This window comes from Bubalus bubalis, chromosome 24 (assembly GCF_019923935.1).
Source record: "Bubalus bubalis isolate 160015118507 breed Murrah chromosome 24, NDDB_SH_1, whole genome shotgun sequence".
Classification (NCBI taxonomy): Eukaryota; Metazoa; Chordata; class Mammalia; order Artiodactyla; family Bovidae; genus Bubalus; species Bubalus bubalis.
In genome coordinates this window covers 23,924,032-23,939,163 of record NC_059180.1, presented here as the reverse complement: position 1 = coordinate 23,939,163, position 15,132 = coordinate 23,924,032, and the positions used below count along the sequence as shown (strand labels likewise).

General features: G+C 37.2%; 1 long non-coding RNA gene across 1 annotated transcript; it reads left to right on the top strand.

Moving 5' to 3' along the window:
- The first annotated feature begins 1,476 nt into the window (after positions 1–1,476).
- Positions 1,477–8,897, top strand: LOC123465352. Its single transcript, XR_006640578.1, has 3 exons — positions 1,477–1,696; positions 7,000–7,021; positions 8,806–8,897. It is a non-coding gene; the product is annotated as an uncharacterized LOC123465352 (long non-coding RNA).
- The last annotated feature ends 6,235 nt before the right edge of the window (positions 8,898–15,132 follow it).

Below are 15,132 nucleotides of genomic sequence, written 5' to 3'. Positions count from 1 at the left end.
GTTGGAATTTTTTTTTTCCCTCAAAGGGATTGAGACTGTATTCTCATAGATTAGTGAAGTTCTCTTTCCCCTATCTCATCTTTGGGCACTCAGATAAAGCAACTTGTCTTGCATTTGCCACCTCCACTCTTGCTCATGGCCACTGACTCTGAGAACCTCAGTTTATTGACCCCACTGGATCAATTCTAGGTAGGAGTCAGCTACTGATGTCAGCATTTAGGCAGTTGCCATACAGAACAAGAGTGCCCACGCCTGAGGATGTTTTACCAGTTACTGACCAGATGGGGTTGGTCTTTTTTTGTGCATTCGATCTGTGTGTTTAACCTTTGTGCTAAGAGCCCCTTTTATCTCTCACAGTGTCTACTCAAAGACAGTGTATGATTCCTAACAGCACACATTTTACTGACCTCAGTTGTGAGGGTTGATGATGAAAATGCTGTTCATTTCAGAAGCTACTTTCTAGAGTAGAGGGATTTTATTTTTACAAAACTGAAACTTGGTATGTAGATTAGTATGAATCACATTGAGTTTATTTCCTCCTAAAATACTTACATCGCTAGATTTTGTAAGAAAATATGCTTTCTTCTTGTTTTTATTATTCAGAAACTTTGGTTTTTTTATAATTTAATTTTCATGGTTGCTCTTAATTGTTTAGGTGCAATGCTATGAAAACTGAAAGTGACTTCTTTTTATTGACTGGAATTGTATTTTTAGCTAAATTGAATTCTTATAATTTTAATCATAATATATGAAATGATACTATTGTATAAATCATTATGTACTTCAGAAGTCTGACATTATGTGCTCTGGTTCAGAATCAAAGTGCACATAAAAAAAACCTCAATGTCTTTAGAAACTTGGGCTAAATGGAAATTTTTAATTAATTTTGGTTGAAAAAATAATCAGTTTTATTATAACAAGCTGCCAATCTTTCTCACTTATTTCAATATCTATAAATATTTCTCTATTATTCTCATTTATATCTTTAACATACTTTTTTCTTGTTATTTTCCCCATCCTTCTATACATTTTGGAGTTATTTTAGGAAACGTTCAGTAGGAGTTTTTCCAGGTACTTCATGAAGATACAGCAGAAGGCATAGGTTTCCCATCCACTCTGTTTGCATTCACTTATTTTTCAATTTTAAGATGTCTTCTACATTCATAGGCTAATGTCTGCTGACTGTTTTTAAAATACTTGCAATGTGTTTGTTAGCAAAATAAAATCTCTAACAGTTTGTGTATCAGACTTTTTTTCTACAGCTAAAGTGTGGTATAATTTATCTATGATAGCAAGCACCTCTTTAATGAGTACAGTCTGTTGATATTTGACATGTGTGTGCAGCAATGAAACCATTACTACATTAAGATTGTAAACACAACACTCCTAAAAGTTTCCTCCTGCTCCTTTAGAATCCTTCTGTCCCCTCTCTCCTCCATGAGGATATATAAGAGGGATGTAGGTGCCTCCTGGAGATTGGTTTATGTTTTCTAAAGTTGATTCTTTGTGATAGATACACTGCAATTGTCTTCAAGTTTCCTTATCATCTCAAATATTATTTCAGCTGGCCCATATTCTGCTTGACCATTTCCATCTTGGGCCTGAGGCTTATGAAGTTCTTTGCAGGCTTACAACGGTTACTGCCTCCTTGGGAATTTCTGAGTTTGTCATTTTCTTCTGGAGGACTATCCTTGCTGTGAGTATTACTAAAGTACCTTATAAATGTACTTTTAATTATCCATGATGGGAAAGTTTATAGTCACAGACATTTTATTTGCATTCAGTTCTACAAATTTCCCTCCAAGCAGTGCTTTCACTGCATCCCACAAATTTTAATGTATTTATTTTCAGTTGGATTGACATATTTTCAAATTTCTGTTGAGATGTCCTCCTTGACCCATGTTTTCTTTAGAAGTATGTTGTTTAATTTCCATTTTTCATGTGATTTTCCAGTTATCTTTCTATTACTGATTTCTTACAGATCCATTGTGGTCTTAGAATATCCTTTCTATGCCATTACTTTCAATTTGTCAAGTGTTTTATGGCTCTGAATTATGGTCCTAGTGAATGCTCTGTATGAGTTTGAGAAGAATGTGTATTCTGCTGTCACTGGTTGAAGTCTTCTATAGATGTCGTTAGACCCAGCTGGTTGTTCAGTTCAAGTATATTCTTATTAGATTTTTATATTTTGGATCTGTCAATGACTGATAAAATGTTTTGATTTCTGACTGTAATAATGAGTTCATCTATTTATCCTAGAAATTCTGTCAATTCTTGACACTATTACTAATACATACATATGAAGAATTGTTATGTCTTCTTGCAGAATTGACCTCTTTACCATTAAAGTAATGCCCTTCATTATCTCTCACAATTTTCTTTATTCCATAGTGTGCTTTGAAGGCTAATTTCAGTGTTTACAGAAGTCTGGGTTGATGATTCTTTCCTTTTAACACTTTTAATATATTTCGTTCCACTTTCTTCTTGATTACATGGTTCCTGAATAGAAGTCTGATGTATTTCTATCTTTGTGCTCCCTGGGTAAGGTGTTATTATTACTCCAATGCCCTCCACACCTGGCTTCTACGTAAGTTTTTCTTTCTCTTATATGTTACATAAATATATAAACAACATCTAAATATATATGTATGTATTCATTCCCACTTGGAAATCTGTGAGCATCCTGTATCTGTGGCTCAGTGATTATCATTATCATCATTATTTTAGAATTTCTTGGTCATTATTGCTTCAAAAGTTTTTTTGCTTTTTCTACTGGTATTGCTATTATGTTTAGGTTAGATCCTTTGTAATTGTCCCACTGTCTTGAGTAATTTGTGCTTTATTATTATTTTCTTTGCATCTGTTTAAGTTTCTACTGACGTTTCTTTAAGTTCATTGATTCTTTCTCAGCTATGTTGAGTTTGTTAATAAACCCATCAAACATGTTCCTCATTTCTGTTACAGTGTTCTTGATTCCTCCGTTTTCCTTTGGATCCTTTTTCCTCATCTATTCTTGCATATTGTCCACTTTTTACCATTGGATCCATTACCATGTTAATCACATAATCATGCAGATTTCATTCTCTAAGGTTTTAAATCCCCAGAGATAATGATCTGATTGTCTCTTCCATATTAAGTGTGATTCAAATATTTGCACTTTGAGTTCAAACTGTGTGATTTCTTCTTTTAGTATGCCTTGTAAGGATTTGTTGTTAGCTCCATATTTTGCCCTGTTGTGGTGGAACTGAGGTATTATATATAGGCCTTTAATGTAAGATTTTATATTACCAGGCTAGAGGGTAGGCTGAGTTTAACATAGATGAGACAGGAAGGAGAGAGAGAGAGAGCGTTGGAATTGGGCATTTCCCTTTGCCGATGTCACCTCGTCTTTGGGCCAAACCCTATTTAGACTCTAGTAAAATTGTTTCTCTTGAGGGCTTGGCTTCCTTTACTGAAGTATAGTTGATGTACAATATTATATAAGTTTCGGAGAAGGCAATGGCAACCCACTCCAGTACTCTTGCCTGGAAAATCCCATGGGTGGAGGAGCCTGGTAGGCTGCAGTCCATGGGGTCACTGAGAGTCGGACACGACTGAGCGACTTAGCAGCAGCAGCAGCAGCAGCAGCAAGTGTACAGCATAGTGATTCACAATTTTTAAATGGTATACTCCTCCATTTATAAGTATTATTAAAATTATTAGAAAAGATCTTTAGTCAGTGCCTTTTATGTTTCTCCCCTGGCCACAGTGTACATCCTCCCTGATGAAATTACTGTGTGCACACCACAAGGAGTGGGGAGTTCTATTTCACATCTTGGAGAACTGAGCATCTACCTAATCATGCAGAATTCATCCTCTAAGGAAAATATTTCCATATGGATTTCTTGAAATGTATTTTGATTTTTCTAGAATAATGCAATCCTCTTTCATTTTGTTGCTCAAATAGTTCCATCTTTGGACATTGGGATCACTTTCAGGTGGTTCCTGTGTTCCGTGAGAAATGCCATTGTTATTTTGATAAGGGATTGCATTGATTATATAGATTGCCTTGGGTAGTATGATCATTTTAACAATATCAATTCTTCCAATCCATGGACACAGTGTACCTTTCTATGTCTTTGATTTCTTTCATCAGTCTCATAGGTTTCTGAGAACGGGGTTTTTTTAAACTCATAGGTTTCTGAACACAGATTTTTTTTTTTTAATGCAAGTGTAAATGAGATTTTTTCCTTAATTTCTTTTTTTGATAGTTGATTGTTATTATATAGAAAACCAACAGATTTTTGTATATTAATTTTTCACGCTTCAAATTTACAAAATTTATTAATGAACTCAAGTTGTTTTTGTGTGGCATCTTTAGGATTTTCTATATACTGTATCATGTTATCTGCAAATAGTGACAGTTTTACTTCTTCCTTTCCAATTTGGATTGCTTTTTACTTTTTCTTCTCTCATTGCTGTTGCTGATTTCCAAAACTATGTTGAATAAAAGTGAAGAGTAGATGACCTTGTCTTGTTCCTGATCTTAGAAGAAATTCTTTCAATGTTTCACTATTGAATATGATGTTAGCTGTGGGTTTGTCATGGATGGACTTTATTATGCTGAGGTAGTTATGTATATTTTTGTATATATATATATATATAAAATATGTGCTGAATTTTTCTCCATCTATTGATGTGATCATAGGGATTTCATTCTTCAATTTGTGAATATGTTGTATTACATTGATTGATTTGTGGATATTGAACCATCCTTGCATCCCTGAAATCAGTCCCATATCTCAGAGTATGATCCTTTTAATATACTGTTGGATTTGGTTTGTGAATATGTTGTCGAGGATTTTTGCATGTTTGTCTTCAGTAATACTGGCCTATAATTTCCTTTTTTGTTTGATATTTTGTCCATTTAAAAATAGAAAAGAATACAGTGTTTATTTTTAAATGACTATTTTTCCCTCTCTCATGTCAACAGCATGTGGAGATTTTCCCCCAATATTTACATATCTTTTAGGATTCCCGAAGATAAAACTGATGAAACATAGGGTATCCCCTAACACTGGGCAATCTGGCATTATTAAATTTCATGCACTTGGCCACACAGAGCCCCCAGGACTTCATCCATTAGAGTATAGATTTCTCTCCCATGATGTTCTGTTCTGTAGAGAATTCTGACCTTGGGCCTCTGCTCCAGTGATGATTACCTGTATCTGCAGGTCAGTTTCTCTAATTTTCTAGCAAGAATTTGTCTTGTGGCTTCAGTTCTCTGAGTGATCTACAAGGAGTTTTGGTGTTTTTCCAGTCTTTTGGCTTTTGTCTTGTTTGTGGATGAGTGACAATTTCCAAGTTCCTTACAAGTTGGACCAGAATCCAGGAGTCCAACTCTCCTCTTTATTTCCTTTTAGAGTATAAACTTTAACAGAAATTAGCTTTGAAATGAAAATGCTTTGCAAAATACTCTAATCTTTTTATTAAAGAACTCAGTGAGCCAAAGAACTATATTCTCAGTGGAAAAATGACAATCTGTAAAACGTTCTCTTCATGATGAAAACATAAATATCAAGTATTTGGTGACCCCATCCTTCTTTTCACATGCCCCTGCCTGGGGATTAGGTGACAAAGGACAGTAAAGCTCACTGTTTTCCTGTGCAGTGTGTAAAGTTAATGATATTCTAATATCTTGGCAAGTCTTGGGGCTAGCCTCAGAAAGCTTTCAGTCTCAATCTGAATATTGCTTATGATTTTGAATGAGGAAATATGTTTTAAGGTGAAGAAAATGTATCTTTGCATAATATTAAAATGAAGCTCTGCCTGGATTTTCTTGAGCTAAAATTCCTTAGGTTATAATTCATATCTGGGAAGCACATTTCTCCTTTCTTGAAATGTTATTGTCCTTTCTTTTGTTGCTTGTGCTCTTCCTCTAGCCATCTCCCACTTTCTTTCCCATAGATTACCCTCTATTTTCATTGGTCTGGAAAATTCAAACCATGATATGTTTCAGTGTATATCAATTCATCAAACAGCCAACTCCCTGAAAGATTTCAGAAAAATAAGAGGCATATCTCAGCAGAAAGATTTTGCCTTTTCCTTTTGGAAGCTTTTAAAATAATCCCAGGTTCTGAACTGCAATGTACATATTGCATTTAAGAAAATAACAATGCTTTAGTATATTTATAACATTGTGTTATGAAAAATAAAAGATTATCAAAACAAAATACATGGCATTATCAAAATTAAATAGATAGGTGTTCATTTAGTAGAATATAAAAGATCTTTTATCCATTCCTATCTTCCCTGGTGGCTCAGAGGTTAAAGCATCTGCCTCCAATGTCGGAGACGTGGGTTCAATCCCTGGGTCGGGAAGATCCCCTGGAGAAGGAAATGGTAACCCACTCCAGTATTCTTGCCTGGAGAATCCCATGGACGGAGAAGCCTGGTGGGATACAGTCCACGGGGTCACAAAGAGTTGGACACGACTGAGTGACTTCACTCACTTACTCACTGAAAAAGACCTTTTGGTCAAAAATAAGTTATTTACCATTGTGTTCCTTATCAGAAATTGTGTAGGAAGTAGCCCGACTTGAATAGTAAATTCTTTTTTGTTGTTATTTTTAATCATATGAATCATTATCACTATCAAAATAATTATTATAATTTTGGGGATTATTATTTTGATATTTTATCAGGAACTATTTGTTGTTGCTGTTCAGTCACTCAGTCCTGTCCAACTCTTTGCAACCCCATGGACTGCAGCACACCAGGCTTCCCTGTAGTTCACCATCTCCCGGTTCTTGCTCAAACTCACGTCCATTGAGTGAGTGATGCCATCCAACCATCTTGTACTCTGTCACCCCCTTCTCCTCCAGCCTTCAATCTTTCCTAACATCAGGGTCTTTTCTAATGAGTTGACTCTTTGCATCAAGTGGCCAAATTACTGGAGCTATAGATTGTTAAAATAATATGTTTTGATATCAAATTTAATTTTGTTTCTTCCTTCCCTAGGTCAAGCCCCCAGTATTTCAAGGTAAGAGTTTAAGCTTTAGACTCCTTTGTGATATTTTCTCAGTACTGGTGTTTGATGTTAGTTTTAATTCAGCTAGAAATAAACACAGTGACTTTTTGTATTTGTCTAATTGACTTTTTAAGTATAATTTTTATTTTTAGTTTTTAATTAGAGGATATTACTTTATATTTTGATGGCTACTCTTGAAAAATTTCCTCCTCCTGAGTTGAAGTCTAATGCTATTGTAGAGTGAATTGCCATTCATTGAGATTAAAAAAAAAAAAAAGAATGAGGAAAAGATCACAAGAGTGGGGAGTGGGGAGAATAGGATGAATTTAATTTTGCATATAAATGTTTAGGAAGCAAGGGATGATGAGACTGAAGTTTGGAATGAGTACCTGTCATGACCCAGTTTTTGGTGAAAGGTAAAGATGATAAAACCATAGTGAAGAAGCTTCAGGTTTAAGGAAGAATGCAGATATTGCCAGGCATTGTGTGTCACAACAAAGGATGAAGCCATGGGTTATGAGTCTGAAGTGGAGGAAAACATTCATGCCACTGGAGAATGAGTGGAAATGAACATGATGCAAAATAGGGATAATGAATTCTGTATGTGCTTTATAGATAGTGATGATTATGTGGGCTTTCTGTTGAGAGCAGGGTGGCTGCTGGCACTTGGTAGGCCCTCAAATGTTGGTGTTCATCACAATGAATGCAGCAATGGTGGCAGTAATAAAAGTGATCTCGGCATCTGAGCTTTCACCATGGGCAAACAGAAGATAAGTTTGCACTGTGTGATCCGATGAGGGAATTAAATGTCTGTTGGAGGAGTCTGGAACTGCAGGCTGTGTTCTTGAGCTTGATACATGTGAAAGTGAAAGTGTTAGTCACTCAGTTATGTCCAACTCTTAGCAACCCCATGGACTCTAACCCCCCAGGCTTCTCTGTCCATAGGATTTTCCAGGCAAGAATACTGGAGTGGCTTGCCATTCCCTTCTCCAGGGAATCTTCCCAACCCAGGGATGGAACCTGGCTCTCCTGCATTGCAGGCAGATTCTTTACCGTCTGAGCCACCAGGGGCTTCATACATGTGTATACACCTGTGATTGGGTGCTTTATGCATTCTGTCTTCCTGAAAATTGATGTTAACATTATCTCCATCTTGGGAGGAAAATGCTATTTTTTAGGGACTATGAGTTATCCTGGTCCTCTAGCACCAACTTAGTGAAGCCCACATTGTATGCAAGTGTGTTCAATTCCAAAGAGAAAGGCAATCTACAGGGCATCAGGAAGACATCGGAAGCCTTTCAAGAGCCTATCAGTCAACATTTCGAACTTGCCTTCTGTGGAACTGCAAATAGGGCCTGGATGTGGGTTGAAGCTGGATGAAATAAGGAGTTTCTTTTACTTATAGCAACATATATATTCACCTTAGTAATTGGAGGCAAGAATTTTAAGTTGACAGGATGTTTTCTTTTTCCTACTCATCTTTGGTGACGACACAGCTAGCTGAAGTGACTGAATTTTCTGAGAATGGTACTTATAGATGGAGGAGAATTTAGAAGTCGATTTAATGTTTTTATTCATCTTTGAAAGTGTTTTACATAGGAATCTCATTGAAATAATGTTTCTTAGGTTTCAAATTCTGCTAGCTAAAATTTGCTTGTTTTAGACATGATAGTAAAGAGAAAAGTTATATAAAGAGAAAAGAAAAAGATAATATATGTCTGCTGCTTACACTGAGATAATTCAATTTTAACTGAGTTTTTCTACTAAATCTTAGAAATTGTTTTATCTCTCTTTAGTTAATTTGAAGCAGATAGCAGAGAAAATCAGTAATTTTGTGAAGGACAACAGACAACTTGCAGAAAATATAGCCAATATGGAACAGAAGGTATCATTTTGTTATTTTTTTATTTTTGTTATTTTGTTTATTTTGTTATTTTTTTTGTTATTTTGTTATTTTTCATGATTTTACCTTCAGCTTCTTCCCCCTCTGAGAGTTCAGTTATTTTTCTTTGTTTTCTTTCATCCTACCATCCTATTTCTCATGTTCCATAAACAGTCCAGGTTCATAGCAAGCTCCATAGATGTAAAGCACTGTTTTCTGTATTTGTAGAAGGACTCACAATCAAAAGATAGGTTTGGCTGGCACAGTAATCAATATTTGTGATGCTTATTTCCTTTTGCACATATTTGCATAGATCAATGACTCAAATAAACATCTTCAAGAAACTAGGAGACAAAATAAGATGCTCTCTCATGAAGCACTAAAATTTAAGTTAAAAATCCCGTCTCTACCTGGGATTACATTCTGAAAACAGAAGTAAAAGTAATGAGTAATTATTACTGATTCAATTTGTTTTGTTAAAGGATAACATCAAAACAATTGAGATAACATCAAAACAATTGTTTTGAATAACATTCAAAACGATTGAATCTCTGAATGACCTCCTCCAAAGTTCTTGTGCTAGGTTGCAATCTGTGAGGGGTCAGAATGTCAAGACACCAAACTTGGTAAGAATTTGGCTGCTAAGTTTATCACAGTTAAACTTTTGAGGCTTTCTGTGCATTGGGTGAGTTGAGGGCTCCATCTCCTCTTACTATTCACCACCGTAGATTGTGTGTGTTTGGGAGCTGAACCTCCTTCTGAACAATGATCTGGAATATCACATACTCATATCCCCGTGACTTTTCCAGTTTCAGAGACTAGGAAGTTTTGTTTTTCTTTTTATTTTCTGAGTGTTCTCACTATTTGGCACTGCCTTCGCATAGACAATCCCAGGAAATATATGAGAGGTGAAGGAAAATATCTAGCCAAGTTGTATGGGCCCTACCCTTCTTTCTGCTGAACAAAGAATTTTCAATGTGAATTTGGGAAAGTTTTCTTTCTTTTCCATCAAGAACATCCACTGATGAGCTGTTTGACATGGACAATTTTCCACCCTTGTCATCCAGTCATCTCTGTTGTTATTCAGTGAGCAAGATATTTTATGAAGCTATGAAATACTTGTGCCTTCATGGCTTTCTTTGTTCTGCATTTCTTTATGGGCTTGACATTTTTCCTGGGCCCACCCTGGATCTACTATCACATGAAACTTAGGGATCACCCTGGGATATGCTTGTTTGATATTACCACTTTTCAGCATATCAATGAGTGTGTCCATTCAGTGATATACAGTCCATCTCAGTACATTTCTTGTTTCTATGTTTGATATTACCACTTTTCAGCATATCACTGAGTGTGTCCATTCAGTGATATGCAGTCCATCTCAGGATATTTCTTGTTTCTATCCTATGTGCAGATACTGGAAAAAGAAAATTCTGCAGAGGACATGAAAGATGCTATTTTAGCAAACACCTCTGGAATTTCAGAGGTAAACTACCTATATTTGCTGCAGGATTTCCATTGTATAAGTTAGCTTTTACAAAGAACAGATTTTCACTTCTTAGAAGATTAAAATGATATCTGCTTGGAATTGTTTTTCTTGGGAATTAAGTCATTGATGAGAATGTTTTGCTTCAGTGTGAAAGTGCCTTTAATGAAGCTTGTGTCAATGAAGTGGAAGTGAAACCTGAAGAACTGCATGAACAGAATGTTCAGCTCAACACTGAGAAGAATCAAGTAACAAGTTTTACTCCCATAGACTGTTTAATTCAGAAAACTGAAAAATCGATACTTCCTTTTCAATTATTTTAAATTCTATATTGGAATATAGTTGACTTAAAATGTTGTGTTAGTTCCAGATATACAGCAAAATGATTTGGTTATACATATACATGTATCCTTTTTTCAGATTTTTCCCATATAGGTTATTAGAGAATATTGAGTAGATTTCCCGGTGCTATGCAGTAGATCCTTGCTCATTATCTATTTGAAATATACTGGTGTGTATATATTTAATCTTAAATTCCTAATTAATCCCCCTACCATTCTTCTTTGGTAACCATAAGTTTGTTTTCTATGTCTGTGAATCTGTTTCTGGCTTATAAATAAGTTTATATGTATCATTCTTTTACATTCTACATATAAGTGATATCATATATTTGTCTTTCTCTGTCTGACTTACCACATTTAGTATGATAATCTCTAGGTCCATCCATGTTGCTGCAAATGGCATGTTTTGCCAAAAGTTTTTACTTTCATTTTAAATTCAATGGATTCAAACAAAATAAACCACTCATTACACACAAATAAAGTTTCGATTCTGTATAGAAGATTAGTTCACCTAATTTCAATATAGTCATTAAAAGATAGTAAATAGAAACAACAGAGAAAAGTAATAGCAGATACATCACCAAATTGGACTGACCTATATCCAGACTTGAACGACATTGGAAAGTCCTTTGTTAATATCAATTTGAAGTATGAGTGTGCATGTTAAGCTGCTTCAGTCATGTCCGACTCTTTGAGATTCCAGGCTCCTCTGTCCAGGGGATTCTCAACCCGGGGATAGAACCCACATGTCTTCATCTCCCCTTGTGATTCAGCTGGTAAAGAATCTGCCTGCAGTGTGGGAGACCTGGCTGTAAAGGTTTGATCCCTGGATTGGGAAGATCCCCGGAGAAGGGAAAGGCTACCCACTCCAGCATTCTGGCCTGGAGAATTCCATGGACTGGATAGTCCATGGGGTCACAAAGAGTCAGACACGACTGAGCGACTTTCACTCATTTACTGTTGGCAGGTGGGTTCTTTACCACTAGCACCATCTGGGAAGCCCCACAATCTGAAGTCCCCACTGGGAAATGATCCTGGGAGGTGCTCCACCCCAAGAGTGAGACTTCAAATTGCAGTCTGGGGGGCTCCAGCTTATAATCCCAGGCAGCAAAACAATAACATCATCAGTTTGTATACAAAAAGACAGCTCTGGTTTAACTTTTACAATGCTGTTTGTTTCTCCTTGTGAGTTGTAGGATTTCACTAGACCCTGTCAGTTCAATTCAGTTCAGTCACTCAGTCGTGTCAGATTCTTTGTGACCCCATGGACTGCAGCATGCCAGGCCTCCCTGTCCATCACCAACTCCCGGAGCTTGCTCAAACTCATATCCATTGAGTCGGTGATGCCATCCAACCATCTCATCCTCTGTTGTCCCCTTCTCCTTCCTTCAATCTTTCCCAGCATCAGCATCTTTTCTAATAAGTCAGTTCTTCACAACAGGTGGCCAGAGTATTGGAGCATCAGCTTCAACATCAGTCCTTCCAGTGAATTTTCAGGACTGATTTCCTTTAGGATTGACTGGTTTGATTTCCTTGCAGTCCAAGAAACTCTCAAGAGTCTTCTCCAACACCACAGTTCAAAAGCATCAATTCTTCGGCACTAAGCTTTCTTTATCATCCAACTCTCACATCCATACATAACTACTGGAAAGACCATAACTTTGACTAGACGGACCTTTGTTGGCAAAATAATGTCTCTGCTTTTTAATATGCTTTCTAGGTTTATTGTAGCTTTTCTTCCAAGAAGCAATCGTCTTTTAATTTCATGACTGCAGTCACCATCTGCAGTGATTCTGGAGACCAAGAAAATAAATTCTGTCACTGTTTCCATTATTTCCCCATATAGTTGCCAAAAAGTGATGGCACTGGATGCATGATCTTTGATTTTTGAATGCTGAGTTTTAAGCCAGCTTTTTCATTTTCTTCTTTCACTTTCATCAAAAGGCTGTTTAGTTCCTCTCTGCTCTCTCCTCAGGTCTTCAAAAAAAAATACCATTAATAATTTGAACAAGGATTGCATTGATTCTTGAGTGGTATGGTCATTTTGACAATATTGATTCTTCCAATATGAAAACATGGTATAACTTTCCATTTGTTTCTGTCAGCTTTGATTTCTTTCATCAGCATCTTACAGTTTTTGGAATGCGATTGTTTTGTCTCCATCAGTTCAGTCAATTCAGTCGCTCAGTCATGTCCAACTCTTTGCAACCCCATGAATTGCAGCACGCCAGGCCTCCCTGTCCATCACCAACTCCCAGAATTCACCCAAACTCATGTCCATCAAGTCGGTGATGCCATCCAGCCATCTCATCCTCTGTCGTCCCCTTCTCATCCTGCCCCCAATCCCTCCCAGCATCAGACTCTTTTCCAATGAGTCAACTCTTCGCATGAGGTGGCCAAAGTACTGGAGTTTCAGTTTTAGCATCAGTTCTTCCAAAGAACACCCAGGACTGATCTCCTTTAGAATGGACTGGTTGGATGTCCTTGCAGTCCAAGGGACTCAAGAGTCTCCTCCAACACCACTGTTCAAAAGCATCAATTCTTCGGCACTCAGCCTTCTTCACAGTCCAACTCTCACATCATACATGACCACTGGAAAAACCATAGCCTTGACTAGACAGACCTTTGTTGTCAAAGACACGTCTCTGCTTTTCAATATGCTATCTAGGTTGGTCATAACTTTCCTTCCAAGGAGTAAGTGTCTTTTAATTTCATGCCTGCAATCACCATCTGCAGTGATTTTGGAGCCCAAAAAAATAAAGTCTGACACTGTTTCCCCATCTATTTCCCATGAAGAGATGGGACCAGATGCCATAATCTTCATTTTCTGAATGTTGAGCTTTAAGCCAACTTTTTCACTCTCCTCTTTCACTTTCATCAAGAGGCTTTTTAGTTCCTCTTCACTTTCTGCCATAAGGGTAGTGTCATCTGCATATCTGAGGTTATTGATATTTCTCCCAGCAATCTTGATTCCAGCTTGTACTTCCTCCAGCCCAGCATTTCTCATGATGTACTCTGAGTAGAAGTTGAATAACCAGGGTGACAACATACAGCCTTGACATACTCCTTTTCCTATTTGGAACCAGCCTATTGTTCCATGTCCAGTTCTAACTGTTGCTTCCTGACCTGCATATAGGTTTCTCAAGAGGCCAGTCAGGTGGTCTGGTATTCCCATCTCTTTCAGAATTTTCCACAGTTTATTGTGATCCACACAGTCAAAGGCTTTGGCGTAGTCAATAAAGCAGAAATAGATGTTTTTCTGGAACTCTTGCTTTTTCCATGATCCAGCGGATGTTTGCAATTTGATCTCTGGTTCCTCTGCCTTTCCTAAAACCAGCTTGAACATCTAGAATTTCACGGTTCACGTATTGCTGAAGCCTGGCTTGGAGAATTTTGAGCGTTACTTTACTAGCGTGTGAGATGAGTGCAATTGTGTGGTACTTTGAGCATTCTTTGGCATTGCTATGTTAAAGTGGGTTTGGTGGTTAGGGCTAGGGTTAGCATTAGTTAGTTTGATTAATATGTGTCTCTGTGTATTCCTCCTTGAATTTACCCTCTGTGGTACTCTCTGAACTTCCTGAATGTGGCTGACTGTTTGCTTTCCCATGTTAGGAAAGTTTTCAGCTATTATCTGTTCAAGTATTTTCTCAGGCTCTTTCTCTCTCTGTTCTCTCTCTCCCCCATAATGCAAATGTTGGTACATTTAGTGTTGTCCCAGAGGTCTCTTAGACTGTGTTCATTTCTTTTCTTTTTTGCCCTTTTAATCTGTTTCATGGCAGTAATTTCCAACATTCTGTCTTCCAGCTGCTTACTTGTCTACTCTACTGCATCATTTATTCTGCTATTGATTCCTTCTGCTGTATTTTTCATTTCAGTTATTGTATCCTCCAGCACTGTTTTCTGTTCTTTGTTTCTTTTAGCTGTTTGTTAAACATTTCTTGTATCTTCTAGGTCTGTGCTTCCATTATTTTTCTGAGATCTTAGATCATGTTTACTATCATTACTCTGAATTCTTTCTTGGGTAGATTGCCCACCTCCACTTCACTTAGTTGTTCATCTGTGGTTTTAACTTATTCCTTTGTCTGGAATATATTCTTCTGCTGTCTCATTTTGTCATCTGACGTTTTGTGTTTGTGGTCTTTTTTCCATAGGGTGCAGGCTTGTACTTCCTCTTGCTTCTTCTTGCAGGAATCTGCCTTCTGCTGGGTGAGGCTGGTCTAGAGGCTTGTGCAGGCCTCATGGTGTAAGCGCCTTGTGCCTATCCACTGGTGGATGGAGCTGGGTCTTGTTCCTTTGGCATGCAGTGCCAAGGTAAGGAGTATGTTTAGAGATAGCTCTGGGCTCAGAAAGGTTTTAGGCAGCCTGCCTGTTGATGACTGGGGCTGTGTTCCTACCCTGCTGGTTGTTTGGCCTG